General features: G+C 42.6%; 1 long non-coding RNA gene across 1 annotated transcript; it reads left to right on the top strand.

The window, feature by feature from the left end:
• The first annotated feature begins 12,919 nt into the window (after positions 1 to 12,919).
• LOC143434395 (uncharacterized) lies at positions 12,920 to 15,154 on the top strand. The gene is made up of 3 exons (XR_013103867.1): positions 12,920 to 13,114; positions 13,634 to 13,724; positions 15,025 to 15,154. It is a non-coding gene; the product is annotated as an uncharacterized LOC143434395 (long non-coding RNA).
• The last annotated feature ends 3,710 nt before the right edge of the window (positions 15,155 to 18,864 follow it).

Raw genomic sequence — 18,864 nt, 5'->3', positions numbered from 1 at the left:
GTCTCTATTTTTGTTTGTTTGTTTGTTTGTTTGTTATAGGAGACAACCAGGTTTGGTTCTGTTCTACAAAGATTGACAATTTTTCAAATACAACATGGTTATAATCGTCAGTCATACTGTACCTCCTGTCAGGGGACTCCTGATGTAGAAAATTCCAGTGAGACTCAAGAGAAAGGTAGAACTGCCTTTTAGTCATGTTGCAGCTGCCACCTAATCAGGAGGGATAACACATAGTCACGTTGCAGCTGCTGCCCAATCAGGAGAGATGGCACACATTCTTTGTACGCATTTCTCCATGGGATCACAAGGATGGATAAGAAAATTCTGAATGGCTCAGAAGCAAGAGTAAAGAAGTAAGTCACTAGTCATCTATTTGCACGATGTAATTGATTTAGAGAGGACTAAACACCACAAATGGATGCAGTTGATGACTCTGAAGTCCAGAAGGAACCCCTTTATCTGCCACCAGTGCTGGCTCAATGACGTTCAGAATTCATGCTAAAGTGCCTAAATCAGAACTAAAGAATTTGCACAGCAAAGGTAAGGACAGAAGAAAGCAATGGATACCCTCACTCCATCTAAGACCTGTCTTGTGTGGATGAAGCCCTTCTCCCCTGAGTGGAAGTACAATTGCATTAAGCCAGTTTGAAAGGATGGGGCTGGGGCAATGACTCAGCGGCCTAAGATGAGTGCTGGCTGCTCTTGCAGAAGACCTTGGTACCAGCACCCTTATCAAGCAGCTTACAACTGCCTCTCCTTCCAGTTCCAGAGAGATCTAGCGCTCTCTTCAGTCCCAGAGAGATCTAGCGCTCTCTTCTGACCGATGCAGGTACAGCACACACATGCATGCACATAATTAGAAAAAGAAAGAAAGTTAGAACAGAATTCACCACATGCCAGGCAGGCTGCTGAGATGGCTCTCCGGGTTAAGGAACTAATGGCCTGTGCGCCATCCTGGAGACCCACACTGGAAAAGGGAGAACTGACCCCAACAAGTTTCCTTGAACCTTCACATGTTTACTGTGGCATACTTCCCCCCTCAAAAAAAAATTTTTTTTTTGTAATTTTTTTTTTTTTTAAATAGCAACTCTTTTGTAGCAGTCAGTCCTGAAAGATGCCTTCACATCTCGCTCTGGTGCCTTTGGTCCATTTCTTGAGTAAAAGAACTGGGTGGGTGCAGGTTTTATGCAGATCTCACAGCCCTGCCTTCCTGTTACTTGTCTCTCTTTTCTTTTTTTAAGGAGCATGGGAACATTCAGCACGGGTTCATGGTCTCCTTGGCTTGTCCCAGCTCTTTGCTTCTACCTTCTTTATCTTATTGCTATTCGGGTTTAAGAGAAACAGCTCCAGATTCCCAGATTAATTGGTATGACATTTTTTGTTGCTGTTTTTGTTTTTGGGTTTTTTTTTTGTTTTGTTTTTTTTTGTTTTGTTTTGTTTTTTTGGTTTTTTTTTTTGACAGGGTTTGTCTTAGTTACAATTTCCCTTGCTGAAAACAGACACCACAATCAAGGCAACTCTTAGAAAGGACAACGTTTAATTGGGGCTGGTTACAGGTTCAGAGGTTCAGTCCATTATCATCATGGCGGGAAGCATAGCAGCATCCAGGCAGACATAGTGCCTGGAGCCAAGAGTTCTACATCTTGATCCAAAGGCAAAGATAAGACTGGCTTCCATGGGCAGCTGGGAAGAGGCTCTCCCTTCAACTCTGGGTAGAGCTTGAGCATAGGGCCTCAAAGCCCACCTTCACAATGACACACCTCCTTCAACAAGGCCACACCTACTCCAACCTTGCCACACCACCTAATACTGCCACTCCCTGAGCCAAACCACCACAGGTTTTCTCTGTGTAGCCCTGGCTTTCCTGGAACTCACTCTGTAAACTAGGCTCCCCTTGAACTCAGAGATTAGTCTGCCTCTAGGATTAAAAGGTGTGTACCTCCATGCCTAGCTTTTGGGTACCCTTTAAGACCTTGCAGTCTAAACAACTGTCCTTCTAAAAGTTGTCTGAGAATACAGAGGAGCCTAGGGATTACCATAGAGCTCATGACAAGGAGAAAGAAGTCACTGAAAAGCTCTCACTTGCTTTCCACAGATTTTCAGCATCCTTCTCCAGGGTAAGTTCTGGAGCCCAAGGTCCTATTCTTTTTTTTTTTTTTTTTTTTTGCCAGAGACAGGGTTTCTCTGTGTAGTCCGGGCTATCCTGGAACTCACTCTGTAGACCAGGCTGGCCTTGAACTCAGAAATCCGCCTGCCTCTGCTTCCCAAGTGCTGGGATTAAAGGCGTGCGCTACCACCGCCCAGCCCAAGGTCCTATTCTTATGTCTATATTGCTTTGTGATAACAAGCATTAACTGTTAATGGGACACAGCCTAGAATCAGCTGAGAGGATGGCCCTGCTTTAGGAATTAGACAGGTCAGATTGACCTGTGGGTCTGTCTGTGGGGAGTTCTCTTGATTATACTTGATACAAGAGGGCTCAGCCCACTGTGGGCAGTACCATCTCTGGGCAGATGGTCCTGGGTAGAAGAAGGCTGATTAAGCAGGAGACTGGGACCATAAGAGAAATCACCAGAAAGCAATGTTCCTCCATGGTTTCTGCTTCAAGTTACTGTCTTTAATGATAGACTGTGACCCATGAATGTAAGGCCAGTAGACCCTTTCCTCTTCTAAGTTGCTTTGCTCAGAATGTATTAGCACAACACCAGAAAGGAAAGTCTAGAGTAGGGATTTGAGACAGTTTTCTCCAAAGTTCTGTCTCAAACATCTAGAGTTGAAGAGGCCATGGGGTGAGTACTATTGGTAGTTGTGGTGGTTACTACACATTTAGGAGACATGAACCAGGCAACACATGTAAATAAATTCTGTTACTGATGAGAAGCTCATTATAACCAAGGCAATATCACTTCATCTGGTACAGTGAACTGAATAACAGCTCCAAAAGATGGCAATCTTAATCCTCCTGCTGTAACAGAAGACTGTAACTAAAGACTGGGTGGGTAGTTTATAAATAGTGTGAGTTTACTTCACTTCTGAGACTTCCAAGTTCCAAACTGATGAGGGCTGCTTCCGGTGAGGACTCTCTCCCTGTCATAACTCAGCAAAAGACCTCATGTGGAGAAACAACAGGGGAAAGAGATATTGTTATATAAACTCTGACCCGATCACTAGGGTACTGTTCTAGTTTCCTTCCTGTTGCTGTGATAAAATATTCAGACTGAAAGCAGTCTAGGGAAGGAAGGGTTTATTCCAGACCACAAGTTATAGTCCACTATTGAAAGAAGTCACAGGAGTAACTCAAGCAGGAATTTGGTGCAGAAACCATGTAGTGATATTGCCTGCTTACTCGGTCACTGGCTCATATTTAGATACTTTTCTTACACAGTCTAGGCTTAACTGCCTAGGGATTGTGCCACCCACAGTGGGCTAGGCCCTCCTATATAATTAACAATCAAAATAGCCCCTAACACACAAGTCTATAACCCAATCTAATCCAGGTAATTTTTCAACCCAGATTTCTCTTATTAGATGACTTGAAGCTTGTCGAGTTGACAATTAAGATTGATCAGGAAAGGTCTCACCATTATGCCCTAAACACCTTACCATAATCCCATATCCCAATATCATTCTTTGGAGATTATTTTTCCAACACACTCTCTGGAAGAAGACATTGAAAACACAGAATTTATAAATGTAAGTTTGTGGGAGAATATCACATATCACAGATGAGAGGACAGTAAACATACTAAGATGAGGTAATTATCCTGGGCCCTCAAAGCAATCACATTTATCCTTTCAAAGGGAAGCAGAGGACAATTTGACACATAAGGGAAGGTGATAGAGAGGAGAAGCAGAGATGGGGGTGATATGGCTGGAAGTCAATGAAGCTCTGCAGCCCCTGGAAGCTGGAGGAAGCAAGAGTGGACTCTCATACAGGAGCAAGCAGGCCAAACCTTGATGTCAGCTTGGACACTGATTTCAGTTCCTACCTGCAGAATTGTGACAGAATAAAGTTCTGTTGTTGAGTCACCCAGTGTGTGCTGTGCTGTTATAGGAGAGGTAGGAAAATAGCAAGCCAGTTGTAATGCATCAGCCTGGAGAAAGACATACCTTTCTTGTGTGGCCTTTCCCAGAACTAGGTGTGGCTGCTAAATTTTATCACTTGGTGTCACATGTCAAATGCTTAAGAAAGATGCTGAGGATCTGTGAGGCTTTGTAAAATCAACTACTAGACCAGAGGCAAGCAGCCTGGGCCAGTCCATTTCTTAGAACATGTGCTTCCAAAGACAGCCTAGGCAAACCTGAGAGACAGGATCTCTGTCACTGTACTCCTGCCAGTCTAAAGATTTCATCACAAGTCCCTGACCAATAATAATTTGTTGTTTGCAACAACGTAAACCTCTTGTCCAAGGGTCTCTCTTCTTAGTCATACATTCAATGCATTGTTCAAATGATAAGCCCAGAACATCCTTAAAGACTCAAATATCCCACAATGCAAACACATAGGTAAGGCCAAGCTCTAATGATTGCTGGAGAAGGACATGGTTGTCCCATGCCTTGGGGACAGGGCTGGTGCATTCCTAACAAAGGTAGACAGACAACTGACAATGTGATTTTGCCTTTGAGTTGGACATTGTCATCACTGGCTACCTATTAGAATCATCTGGGAAACTCTTGGAGATTTCAACATCAAAACCATTACTCAGGGCCAGTTATGGGAGAATTTTCTGGAAATAGATACTTGGCATTGAGAGCTGATATGATTCAAAGCTGAAATGTCTCTCTTCCCATTTGACCACCTAGATCCCAACTGGTGGCACCATTTGAGAAGGTTGTGAATCCCTTAGATGGTAGGAACTAGCTTTGCACAATAGGCCACTGGGAACAGGATTAACATGCTATAACCTGGCCTTCTAGTCACATACTGCTTCCCAATGCGTTGAGCTGTGAGGAGTTCCACCACATGTTTCTGATACCACAGAGCTGCTCCACTATGCCTTCCCCTTTGATGGACTTGTTCCCTTGGAAACTGTGAGCCAAAAGAATCTCCCTTAAGTTGCTTCTGCCAGGTCCTTTATTGCAAGAGTCTTCCAAACTTTCCACCATTCATTGAAGGTTATAAAGCTCTGTGCTAGTGCCTATCAGAAGCACAAATATTTATTGAATGACTAGATGGATGAGTATATATCTGCAACAGAAATGCAAAAGGATGATATACAATCTAGAGAAGGAAGCTGGAAACAGACTTTGTGGGTTAGAGTACTTGCTCAGCAAACTGGAGGACCTGTGTGCGTATCCTAGTGCGCGCGCGCGCGCGCGCGCGCGCGCACACACACACACACACACACACACACACACACACACACACACAATATAAAGCCAGGAAGTCTGTTTCCCCTAAGGGATTTAGAGACAGATGGGAGTAGAGACAGATATATCTCTGGGGCTTGCTGGCCACCAGCCTAGCTCCAGGTTCAGTAAGAGACTCTCAAAAGAATAAGGTAGAAAGTGACAGAGGAAGACACCCAACATTCCTTCTTCTGGCCCCTTGTCTACACAAGTACAAGCAGTCACATACCACAGGTGAATATACCATATGAATATACCACACCAAGATCCAGAGAGCCTTACTTACAGTCCACAACATTCATTTCTAAACTGGTATGCAAAGTTTGTGTGTCAAGATTCTCAGCCACAATAAGGACATAGAGGGCAGACTGCACCTACCTGGTTTTATAATTTTTAAACCAGAGAGGAGGGTTTAAAGACAGCACTAGGAAGGTGTCTTAGTGTTTCCATTGCTGAGAAAAGATACCATGACCAAGGCAACTCTTAGAAAGGACAACATTTAATTGGGGCTGGCTCACAGGTTCTGAGATTCAGTTCTTTATCATCATGGAGGTAGGCATGGCAATGACCAGGCAGTTATGGTACTAGAGGAGCTGAGAGTTCTACATCTTCATCCAAAGGAAATCAGGAGCAGACTAGCTTCCTGGCAGCTAGGAGAAGGTTCTCAAAACCCACCCCTACAGTGACACACTTTCTCCAACAAGGCCACCCTTACTACAACAAGGGCGTACCTCCTAATAGTGTTACTCCCTGAGCCAAGCATATTCAAACCACCACAGAAGGCAAAAGTGGAAAACCTTGAAAGTCAGCAGAAACCCTATAAAGCAGAGAGACAACTCCAGGAATTCTCAGGGTCTGTCTCATACCAGGCCAAATTGGCCCATCCAGACCTGCTTCCCTGAATGTGACACTGCTTAGAACAGCATAACTGGTGTCAGTAATAAGACACTATCAAGGTGACATTCTGCTCCCTACACCATCTAATGAGCCACAAGAGTCCAGGCAAAGCACTAGGCCTGCGTAATGAGGGTATCACAGGCTCTATCTTTGGAAACACTGCTGGGTTTAGCAGTTGGCAGAAGCACTCACTACCTTAGAGATAACAGAGAAAAACATCAACTATACCCTAAATGTACTTCCTAGAGGTTCATGGGAAATGTCTCAGGGAACAGGCTGTCCCTCCTGTTTGTGTGCTCTGGAAAGGCCTCCTATGGGGCAGAGCAAAGAGCGAGCTACTAGTCAGCAGACCCCGCTGGAGAGAACATCCAGATTGGGCAAAGTGGTAGACCAGCAGGTTCTTTGAAGAGGCTGGCTTTTCTCTTTTCTTACAAAACGTCAAAGGAAGTACCTTTTATTTGGAAAAGGTTTGTTGCTTTCCTAGAGGGAGTTAGATTGCTTTCAAGCTGTACGGTGTTGCTTTGTTCTTGAGGTCTGTGCTTGTTTTGGGAAAAGCAGATCTAGACTTGGATTTCCATGGGAACAGGGGTGGGCCAGGGAGGGTTCTACAGACATTAAATTGACCTCACAACGAGGAAGGGTTGTATAAAGGAAGTGGACTTATCTCAGATGCAGAGTCATTGAGATCTGAATACCCCAGAATGCAGGGACAACTTTGACACTTCCCACCACAGTTCTGCCCGCCCACACAAGTCCTTACTGCAAGTTCTTTTCAGGGAAAGGGGTTTTCTGAGCACAGTGGCTATTCCTATGGACCCGTCAGGAATCTAACCAGTCAGGAAGTAAAAACTTGAAAGGTCAATTTTAGCTTAAGGAAGAAGAAAATTTCTTTTCCCTTCCTCTTTATGAGGCTGAATCTCAAGATAGTGGATGGCAGGATGGGAGCTCACCTGCAGAGGGCAGCGGTGCTCAAAAGAGCAGTGAAGGCTCATTGGTCAATCTCTAAGAGAGAAAGAAGAGGATGGCATCAGTCGGGTGGTGGTGGTGGCACACGCCTTTAATCCCAGCACTTGGGAGGCAGAGGCAGGCGGATTTCTGAGTTCAAGGCCAGCCTGGTCTACAGAGTATTAGGACAGCCAGGACTACACAGAGAAACCCTGTCTCGAAAAAAACCAAAAAAAAAAAAAAAAAAAAAAAAAAAAAAAAAAAAAAAAGAGGATGGCATCATAAGAATGATCTCTCTCTCTCATTCATGGGTGTGTGTGTGTGTGTGTGTGTGTGTGTGTGTGTGTGTACATGATCTTACAAAGCAAAAGCAGTCAGCAAGTCAGGACTGGAGCCAGCTCAATTTTAATATTTTGTGAAAACAATGTTCACAAATCATTGGCCCTTTAACATCTAGAAAACTGATGGTCATTTACTAGTTCTGTGACTCCAGGCAGCCTACTGATGCCTGCTTTCTTGTGGGACAACATCAAGTCATAACTGCCAGTCAGACAGACCTCTGAAGGTTGTTTTTTAAGATCAAAGCAAGTAACATTCAAATATGCCTTGCAAATGGTAAGTGTGTTGACCTGAAGAGTTATTTAATCTTTGAAAGTTTTCCAGCTGAAATGATGAAGCACATCTGAACTTTTTTTTTTTTTTTTTTGCTTTTGCAAGTGTGTGTTTTTAACAAGCACACCAGGGGATTCCACCCAGCAGATGTGGGGACCACAGATGGTGTCTATCCTGGCTGTCAGTTCCACTGTCCTTCCTCTGTGGGAAGGACGAATCCTAGGAAGGATCAGATGGGGGAACAGTGAGGCTAGGTGCCATAGTCATTCCTGGTTGACAGGAAGAACAGAAGTTCCTTCTAAAGCCAATAAGTATGGAAGAAATAACTGAGCACCTACACACCCAAGTTAACCAAGCTGAAGAAAATATTAAGTACCAAAATGTCAACTTCTATTTCAACATTTTTAGAAGGAAATCAATTGATTAATCAACAAATTCTTATTTAATCAGATGTATGTATGTATGTATGTATGTATGTATGTATGTATTGTGGTACTAGAGATCAAGCCCAGGTCTTATACAATCTAGACAGAATTACCAGCCTTCAGTGTACTTGAATTGGGCAAGAATTAGCCAGCAGCTCTTTTAGAGGAGGCACTTTGGAAGTTAGAAGGTCAACCAGTTGTCTGCCTTACCCTTGAGCACCCCTACTCATAAGAGAAGGCATGTACCTATGTGAAAGGTGTATATAATAGGCGAGACAGCAGCAGCAACTCTAGTGACCAGTATGGCTGGTGGCCCTGAGCTATGTGTGACAACTGAGCCCTCAGATTGTGGGCACAATGAGATGGGACACTTGATGGCCAATGTGGGCTATGAATGTAACTAAACTACGAAATGCTTAGAAGGTTAAATACACCTATAATGCACCCATGGATGATTCACTGAGTGTGTTCCAGAGACAGCTAAGTCATGAGGTTTCTGGCCTAAAGAGTGGTATCATCCATCAGAATTTGACTAGACAGGAGGAAGCGGTGTAGCTGTGGAAAGGGGGGGTCTCGATGGAGAAGAAGTTCACTGCAAACAAACCCGTCAGACTGTACCTTGTCCCAGGTTCCTTCCAGCTCTCCCTGCTAGCTGTCTGCCATGAGCAGTGTCTGTCACATGTTCCTGTCACCATGCTGGTCTTTCTCACTACAGATGCAGAATCAGTGGAGCCAAGGACTGTGTACCAAAGTTTCTGAAACCATGAGCCAAAATAAAACACTTCCTCTTTCTGAGTGTCTTTCTCAGACATTTGATCGCAGCAATGAAAAAGTAACTTACACATGCTGCATGCCTGTAAATACACACCTAGATGTCAAATGCTTGGGAGAGAGAGCTAATTATTAGTGCTTATATATTTATGTGTTGTACTAAATTAAAATACTGGGGTTGGGGCGAGGCATGGGAATGGAATATGACTGCACATGTTGAATCTACATTCTTGGGGCAGAGAGTGTAGAAGACCCAGGAAGTGAGGCCAGGCTACAGAGCCTCAAGTCCTGCCTCCCTCCAGTGACCCACTTCCTCCAGCCAAGTTCTAATTCCTAAAGGATCCAGAACCTTCCCAAGCTTCACCACTAGCTAGGAGCCAAGCATTCAAATGTGAGCCTGTAGGGAGTATTTCATATTCATACCACAAACTCTGTGGATTAAGCAGCTCTGTCTGCAGTCTCCCTGTTGTGGATAGCCCTGGCCTTGTATTTTGATACTAATTCCCTTTTCCTGTGAAGGGCTGCAGAGGAGGTGTGAGTGAATTCACACAGGTGAATTCTAGTGAACTTTCTGCCCATCTTAATTTGTAAAATAAAGGCTGGAGCCAGTGATTGGGCAGAAGAAGGGGAGGTGGAGAAATAAAGGTTGGTGGAAGAGAGCAGAGGAGAGGATTGGAGGAAGCCAATGGAGGAGGAAGACAAGAAGGAGAGGACCACTGAGAAGCAGGAGGTAGAAGGACAGACACAGGGTCTGGAAAATCCTTAAGTTATAAGGGTCTTCATAGCTGGGGAACAGAGTAGTGTAGGGGTATCTGCCCAATCTAGGTTTACAGAATATATTCATAATTACTGAGTTGTGTTTTCATTGACTGGTCATATTTGGGTTGGAGATTTAAATATCTCACACTACTTCTTTTGTGTGCATGGCCCTGGCCGGTGAGCTCTCTTGGAGTTTCTCCCTTTTGCAACACTGAACCATACAAAGCAAGGATCCAGCAGCTGCAGGCATGCTCACTCTGTGTAATTATTAAGCAGAAAATGTGTAGCTTGAGGAGGCTAGGTCTGAAAGTACAAAATGCACTTCCACTTAGCATCTTACATCTAGTCTGGTCACTGGGGTGGTGTAGGTATGATGCAGTAAATGCATTACAGACAAGAATGTGAAAACAGTAGAACAGCTAAATACTCTGAGTATTTTCCTTAAGTGAATGTTTGGCTAACTGGTGACATCTCTTATAAACTGTTCAAGTTCTCTAACTGTTTGTTAGGTTCTCTCATTTTTATTCTTTATTTATAAGCATTTTTACAGTATTTGTTCGATATATGACTATTCCTTCTTAGGTCTCTGATGGGGTTGAAGACTAGATAGTCATAGTCTTACTACGGACTTAAGTAGTTTAGGATTTAAGATAACTAAATTTTAAATCTAAGAAGATACTTTTAGGTTGATAATGCATATTGGGATAGAAATTGATTTAGATACAAAGTCTGAACTCACCAGGATAGATAATAAATACTTTCTCCTGAGTTGCTGAATATAAACAAACTGGACTTTTGAATATCAACACTTACCTAATCATTTTCGTAATTATTCCTACTGTATTTGTTTATTATTATAAGAGAAAGAGCCTTTTTAGTTAGGCAAAAAAAAAGGGGGGGGGAATTGTTGAGGGGTGATCTATTGCTATATATGTTGTAATGCTAAATACTGGCACTGGTTGCCTCAGGGACGAGAGAATCTTCATGTGCACAAAGTGATTCTATGTGATCTTGCTCCTTAATTTAAAATGTTTGGTTGAATAAATATGCCAACAGCCTATAGTTATAGAAGTAGGAGGAATTTCAGTTCCCAGGCTTGGATATCTGAGGCAGGAGTCTACAAGAGATGAGGAAGAAGATGGAGAGAGGAGAAGATGACATGGGGTAGATGAATCATGAAAACATGACATGAGGGCTAGCCAAGTAGAGTAAGAGCAGCCCAGGCAGAACGTGGCTAGTCATATCTCGGGGTTATTGGCAGGGAAGTAGACATAGTGCCATAGAGGGTAGATATCTACTCAGCTTTAATGCTGTCCAAGACTTATTATAAATATAGAAGCTTTACATCTTTTATCTGGGAACTAAATGATCAAAGGTGGGGTAGAAACCCCCAATTGAGATTAAATGTTAACTACAGCATATGTCCCCCCAACCCCCACTTTACAATTTGTCTGGTTCTTTAAAAAGAACATTTCTTTATTTTTGAGACAAGATCTCATGCTGAAGTCTAGACTGGCCTGGTACTCACAGTAATCTGCCTCAACTCCTGAGTCCTGGGATTCTAGACATAGATCACTATGCTTGGCTACTCTCTGTGGTTCTTCTCTTCTCTTCTCTTCTCTTCTCTTCTCTTCTCTTCTCTTCTCTTCTCTTCTCTTCTCTTCTCTTCTCCCCTCCCCTCCCCTCCCCTCTCCTCTCTTCTTTTCTTTTTTCTTTTCTCTCCCCTTCTTTCTTCCTCCTTGTCCTTGTCTTCCTCCTCATCTTCCTCCTCCTCTTCCTTCTTTTGACAGGGTCTCTCTATTATGTAGCCCTGAATGTCCTGGAACTTGCTATGTAGCCAGACTGCCCTCAAACTCACAAAAGTCCACCTACCTCAGCCTCCTTAGTTCTGGGATTAAAGACATGAGCCATGATGCCCAGCTTTTATTTATTTTCTTAGCAAAATATCTTCATTATATTTTTCATTAAAAAAAATTTAACTTATTACATTTTTTTTTTTAGCAGTACTGGGGTTGAACCCAAGGCTTCTCACATGCTGAGTAAGCACCCCACCACTGCTCTACACCACAATCTTCCTTTTACCTTTTACACAAATACATGCAATTATCAAATCCCATTCGTCTGGACAGCCAAAAGCTGCACATTCAATTTTATGCTACTTACACCTCAGTTTAAAAATATATATTTTAAAGGATATTCCTTGACTATTTGCATCTATTGTATCTTGTATTGCTAGTTCCTCAACCTAGAACTGACCTTAATACTTACATGTAATTAAAATGGTATAAAAGCAAAAAGGAGGCGGGGGGGGGATAGGATAGGGGTTTTTCTAGGGAGGGGAAATGGGGAAAGGAGATGGAATCCAAAATGTAAATAAATAAAATATCCAATTAAAAAAAAAGAAAGAGAAAAACAAATAAAGGATGAGACTGTGACCCTTCCCATACATAGTGAGATTCCTCCTCTCTTTCTGCAGGTGACCGTGACCGTGACCGTGACCGTAGAGTGGAGGAGAGAGGCAGCCTGCAGAGCTCTTGATTTCTCCCCATTCCTGTGCTTATGCAATAGATTCTTCCAAAACCTTGGCTAGGAGGTTTGCATTCAAAACCAGCTGAATAAATCATGGGACTTCTGCAGGCACTCCCTCCCCCACTGTTTGGACCGCTGAAGATGGTGCATTTTTCTATGAGCATATTGTATTTAGAAGACCATCTACATTTGCATAAAATTGAGGCCACAGCCCACCTGCTCAAGGATGGTGTAAGAACCAACACTCACTCATTGGAGTGTAGCATGTGAACTAACTTGTGCACTTAGGTTTTAAGTTCTTCTAAATAACTTTCAGTACCCCTATGTTTTTGACATTGTCTGAGGGGAAAATCACAGGTAATATCCATTTTAAGGGTACTGAGTTGCCTGGGGCTTTAAATTTCCATCCCTATAGCTGATCTTCTGCTATAGATAAGCAAGGTTGTGTTTGTAGTTTCAGGGAGTGTGGGCTAGAAGGAAAGGAATTTATTTCAACCTGATATTTCCACTACCAAGGATCACTTGTAACACTGAAGCAGCTGGAGCGGTAACATGATTCATATTAATATATGCATGCAAATGGGCTAGAATGGAATTAACATAATTCCTGTGCTTTGGTTTTCCCTCAGAAGTTGGGACTATTGGTTTATTTACAGTCTGCAGTGAGACCAGCCAGGCAGTTATGTTGCTGACAGATGGTAGAGAAGAGAAGGCCATGTGCTTCGGATCAATGGGTGAATGTTAACGTTAGAGTGTGTGGGTACAGCTCTTCAAAGAGGCCGGAGCCAGGAGAGAAAGCACTGGGAAAACAAAGGCTCCCTTTGTCTGTGAGTTCTCAGCCTTTCCATTGACTCCCTTTGTCATAGTTATCCCTGCCAGGATTTTAGAGAGAAGGAGAGTAGAGAGACACAGGGGTGGGAAGTGGGGGAAGGGGGGGGGCGTGCCAGGACCAAGGCAGAATCTTGTATGAGGAAGGAATGAGAAGAGGGTAGGAACTTTAACCCAATAAGAAGCTGGGTTCTAAAAAGCTGGAAACTAACAAGTCAGGAGAACAGTTCCCAAGCCTGTTTGGTCAGACACTCCATTCTGAAGGAAAAAGGTTTGAGGTAGTGAATGAAACACCCTGCTCTCAGAGCAGAATAGGAGACAGGAAGTGGGGCTTCCTGGGAGACTTTGAGATCCCTGATATTGATAGGAGGCCCCAGCCCATTTGTGAAATACTGAGACCAGGGATAGAGAAGCCTGTAGGTAGAAGGTGAGTGCTTAGGCAGGCCTGGGCAGGAAACTCAGGCAGCCTGTAATTGCATTCCCTTTTTGACCTCTCATTACAACCCATGTCTTCTCAGGCCAAGCTCAACCTCCATAAACAATTTCACACACACAGAAGACAAGTACACCCCACCCCCTACCTTCGTGTGTCCAGAGGAGGAAACACCAGTAAGTACAGAAATAAACCACAAGTGTTACACTAATGGTTGTCCCCATATTTGGAAACATGGAATAAGGAGAGAAATAGTTCCAGTAACACCTAATAGTAGGTTCTCTTATATTTTTGGTTGTGAGCCTAGCCTTTAACGGCTGAGCCATCTCTCCAGCCCAAGTAGGTTCTCAATATGTACTAATGTATATTCTGGTGAATGAATGTGTAATTTAGAACAATCAGTGTTTTGTTTTTCTGTAACCGCTCTTCATAGTTACATGGTTTATAAAACACAGAACCTTCCGTTTCTTACTATGAGTGCATGTGTTATAAGCAACTGTGTGCACAGGTGTGTGTGTCTGCGCACATGTGTATGAAGACCTGAGGTTGAGTTTGGCTGTCTTTTTCTACTGCTCTTCAGCTTGTGGTTTGATCGCTCTCTCTGAACTTAGAGCTTGCCTTTTTGCCTAGACAGGATAACAACCCCTTAGGATCCCAGCCCCAGTCTGGAGATGTAGGTATGCGCCATCACATCTGGCTTTTAAGTGGGTGTTGGGGACCCAATTCAGACATACACGATTGCATAGCATCACTTTACCCACAGAATCATCTCACAGTCCCTCGTTATGGTGGTTTGTAACATTTATAAGCCTCCATCCGCTTCTCCGAGGCATCAGAAAATGCACATACTCTGACTCCCTTCACAGAATTTCCCACGGCTTTATATTTTCTGTGAAGTTAATGTATTGGTCGTGAAAACAGGGTGAGTCTACCAGCTTCAGGTAAAACACTGGAACCCGGCATCGATGAACAAGTCTACAAAAGCAGAAGATGCAAGAGCGTTTGCATTTAAGCATGGCCGTTTTCAAAGGTGGTTACAGAGTCGTGCATTCCTCTCTGGCGCCAAGCACTGTCATGGTGCCTGGGCCTGGCCCTTCTGAAGATAACTGTTAAGGGCAGTGAACGAGCACTTTGAAGTAAGCACACACCTGCTTGTCTCAAAGACCTCTGGGACCAATGAGAACCTCCCATGCCAGTCTCCCTTCACTGACCATCTCCTAAATTCTGCTGTAGTAAGAGTAGACAAGCTTATGATGGCACTCTCAGTGACCCTAGAGGTTAATGTTAACCCCAGTTTTCAGATACAGGAACTTGAGACTCAGAAGGCACCCGCACTAAGATTCTTATTTAAATATGCCCTGTTCCAAAGCCCATTCTTTTCAATTACTAAAGCTTTTATGATCCTGGTAGTTTCTCAATAAAGGAAAACCAGGTGAAGCAGAATTAATGGCTAATATCTTGCTTTTGTTCCTAAAGTGCAGGTTGGTAGCAGCAGAGATTTGATCGACAGTTACCCATGGATGGCAGAGGGATCTACAAGCGACAACCAAGAGGAAGAAGAGGAACAGTGATTAGACTGTTTGATTCTACTCTGCAGAAATCTGAGGAGAAAAAAAAAAAAAAAAAACAGAATAAATGTGGTGTCAGGAAGACCATTCGTTTTCATTTTTGTAGCTTAGTACCTGACCCACCTCTTGCATTTGGCATTTCTGAGTTAAGTGCTCTAATTTCCAAGGTAAGATGAACCTCCCGACTTCTTCTTCTCTTTTAAAAATAACGACTTTGGAGGCTGAGAAATGGCTTGGTGATTAAGAGCCCTAACTGCCTTTACAGAGAATCCAAGTTGAAGTCACAGAACTAATGTCGGAGAACTTATACCTGTGTATAACACCAGCTCTGGGATAGCTAATGAAGCCCTCACCCCACAAGCTGGACTTGGAGATAAGTATATAATCATTTGTTCTGCAAACTTCCAGCCAAGCATCCCTTCCAAGACTGAAGGGAGAAATTCCAGTGGCATCAAGGCTGTCTAGGCCACGGGTAACAGTGTGCTTGAGATAGTCTTATGTACAGGCCCTGGTGCACGCTGGCCAGAACAGGTTGTCCCAGAGGACACTTCTGCAGAATGTTCTAGGGCACTCTCTGGCTTCTTTACTCTGAACAGGGCTCTTCAATCCCCCTCAGAAAACTACAAACTGCCCAACCTCCCCCTCTCATTTAAAAATAACAACTACGAGGGCTGAGAAAGGACTTAGAAGCTAAGAACACTTACTGCTCTTGCAGAAAATCGGAGTTCAGTTCTCAACAGTAATGTTGGGAAGCTCACAACCACCTATAACATCAGCTCCAGGCTACATGACGATCCCTCTCCTAGTCTCTATTGGTACCTGTCCTTGTATGAATCTATCCAGACACAGATACACACTCATGCATAATTTCAAAAATAAAGCAAATCTTAAAATAATATAGCTGTATGAGATATAATTCATACCCCCACAGAACCTAGTCTTTAAAGGTAAACAATTCAGAGTTTCTTGAGATATTTTCAGCATTCCACAACCATCAAAAACATCTAGTTATGGAGATATTAGATGTGAATCTGAGCCTTTAATAGCTGGGGCATCTCTCGAGCTCTAGTTGCAAAGATATGAATTATCACTTCCTGTCCATTTACAGAATCCATTCACAGACACTTCCCATACTGTTCTCACCACTTCAGGCTCACTCTGTAGGAATCACGAATCTAGTGTCTGTTTCTATGGATCAGCCTATTCTAGATATTTTAGTGTGTGAATAAATTTATACACTATATGGCCTTTATATTTTCTTTCTTTTCACTTGGCATAGTATCTTAAAGTGTGGTGACTGTGATAGTGACTAGCATTTTGTGGCATTTCCTGGCCATGTGACATAGCGTTGTATTGGTAAGCTACAATATGTTTCTCAGTTCACCTCTTGATTGACATTCAGAATATTGACACTTCATGACAGAAACATATAGTGCTGCTGTGAATGTTTGCGAACAGGTCATTCTGTGGGCATGGTTTTCAGTTCTCTGGAGTGTCTATCTACCTACCTATGAAGGAAATCACAGAATTATTTGGCCCTGGGATTCGAACATGGAATGTTTTTCCTAGGCTCTTGTGTTTGATCCCCAGCTATTTTGGAAGGCTGTGAAACTTTTAGAAGGAGCCTTACTGGAGGAAATGAGCCACTGGGGACCGGCCTCAAGTGTTACAGCCTGGCTTCATTCCTAGTACACTGCCTGCTCCCCTGCAGATACAAAGTAAACCAGTGGCTCACATTCCTGCACCAGCCTTCCTCACCACAGTGGGCTGTATCGTCCCCCATACCCCCAGCTGTAAGACTAAATTTAAAGTGCTTGTCAAGTAGTTTGATGAGAACAAAAAGAAAAGTAACTAACACACCTTTATACAACTGTTGAGGAAATTATCAAGCTGTTTAACATAGTGGCTGGACCATCTTATATCCCTGCCAGTATGTGTCCTCACCAACACTTTTTTGCATTTTAACTTTAAAAAATGTTATTCATCACTGTGAGCATGAACTTCTGTACTTATATTTCTCTAATGATTAATGATAATATCTTATAGGCTTATTGGCCATTTGTTTATTTTATTTGAGGTTTGAGGAAACATATGTTTAAATCATTTGCCTATGTAGAAATATTTTTTTATTCTTGAGTTATAAGAATTCACCATAGGGCTGGAGAGATGGCTTAGCAGTGAAGAGCACCAGCTTCCAAAGGTCCCGAGTTCAATTCCCAGAAACCACATGGTGGCTCACAACCATCTGTGATGGGACCCGATGCCCTCTTAGCATGCTCAATAATAAATAATAAATAATAAATAATATATTAAAATATATAATATATAATTAATATATTATATATAATCAATAATCAATCAGTAAACAAATACATAAATATTTTTTTTAAAAATTCATTCATTTTATATGGTGGTCACAAGTCTCTTGTGTATTATTTGCAAATATGTTCTCCCTGTTGGCTGTCTTTTCATAACAATGTCCTTTGAAGCACACATATTTTCAATTCTGTTTCCTTGAGATGCTTGCATTTTAGATATCTTATGTAAAAAAGCCATTGCCTAGCCCAAAGCCACAAAAATGTAATCTTATGCTTTGTTCTAAGGGTTACCTAGATTTATATTTTCCATCTACATCTGTGGACCAGTTTGAGTTGTATATAATTTGAGATAAGAATTCTCCTTCATTCTTTTGTGCATTGCTATCCAGTTGTCCAAGTGCTAACCAACAAATGGACCAGTCCTTACTCATGGAATTGTTTTTATAACCTTGCCAAAAGTATATGAACCATATCTACAGTGTTTTATTTCTGTAATCTCAGTTCTATCCCATTGATCTATGTGTCTGTCCTTATGCCAGTATCTTCTTGACACAGAGATCAGCAGTTTGGTTCTTACAAGGGACCTATCAAGAATCATAGTTTTATCTTTACAAACCAGAGTTCTTCAGTATCAGTTCATGAGCCTGATGGAGCCAGGTGTGGTGCTGAGGTTGAAAGATTGTTTGAGACAAGACAGATGAAGGGAGGGAAGGAGGGAGGGGGAAGGAGGGAGAGAGAGAGAGAGAGAGAGAGACAGAGAGAGACAGAGAGAGACAGAGAGAGACAGAGAGAGACAGAGAGAGACAGAGAGAGACAGAGACAGAGACAGAGACAGAGAAGCAGAGAGAGAAAGACAGAGAACATGCATGCATGCATGCATATACAAGTTCCCAGGGGATTTCTGATAGGAAAGGGATGGGAGACTTGGAAGGAAATTGAGTCCGTTTATTTTTGCAGTGTTCTATGCCAATAGGCAGGGATGCATTTCCCTCAGTAGTTTAGTCTGCCCACTGTATATTACCTCTTAAGCACAGAGCAAGAATGGTATGGCTATGCACAAGATGCATAGCATGCATGGTATATATATATATATATATATATATATATATATATATATATAAAACATATTTTACAACAGTGTGTGAAGTCCTCAGGAGGCACATAGGCTCTGACTGTAATTCGTTTTGTTTTTTTTATTCTGATCAGATGTATTCACCTTACTGCTCTGTCCTATCCCTGTCTTCGAGCAGATCTCAGACATTCAGTCCCAGCTTCTCTAAGTTGGGTGCACAGCCCAGCTCCATCAGCATATGTGGTACCTAATTTTCCTCATACCTCAGGCCCTCCCCCCAGCCATCTGCAGTCTGATATTCCCAGATGTGCTGGCTTCCTGTGGCTGCTATAGCAAATTACTGTGAATTCTATGGTTT

The sequence above is a fragment of the Arvicanthis niloticus genome, chromosome 14 (genome assembly GCF_011762505.2).
Source record: "Arvicanthis niloticus isolate mArvNil1 chromosome 14, mArvNil1.pat.X, whole genome shotgun sequence".
NCBI classification, from domain to species: domain Eukaryota; kingdom Metazoa; phylum Chordata; class Mammalia; order Rodentia; family Muridae; genus Arvicanthis; species Arvicanthis niloticus.
Note: the sequence above shows the minus strand (reverse complement) of the source record. Positions and strands in the feature narration are given on the sequence as shown.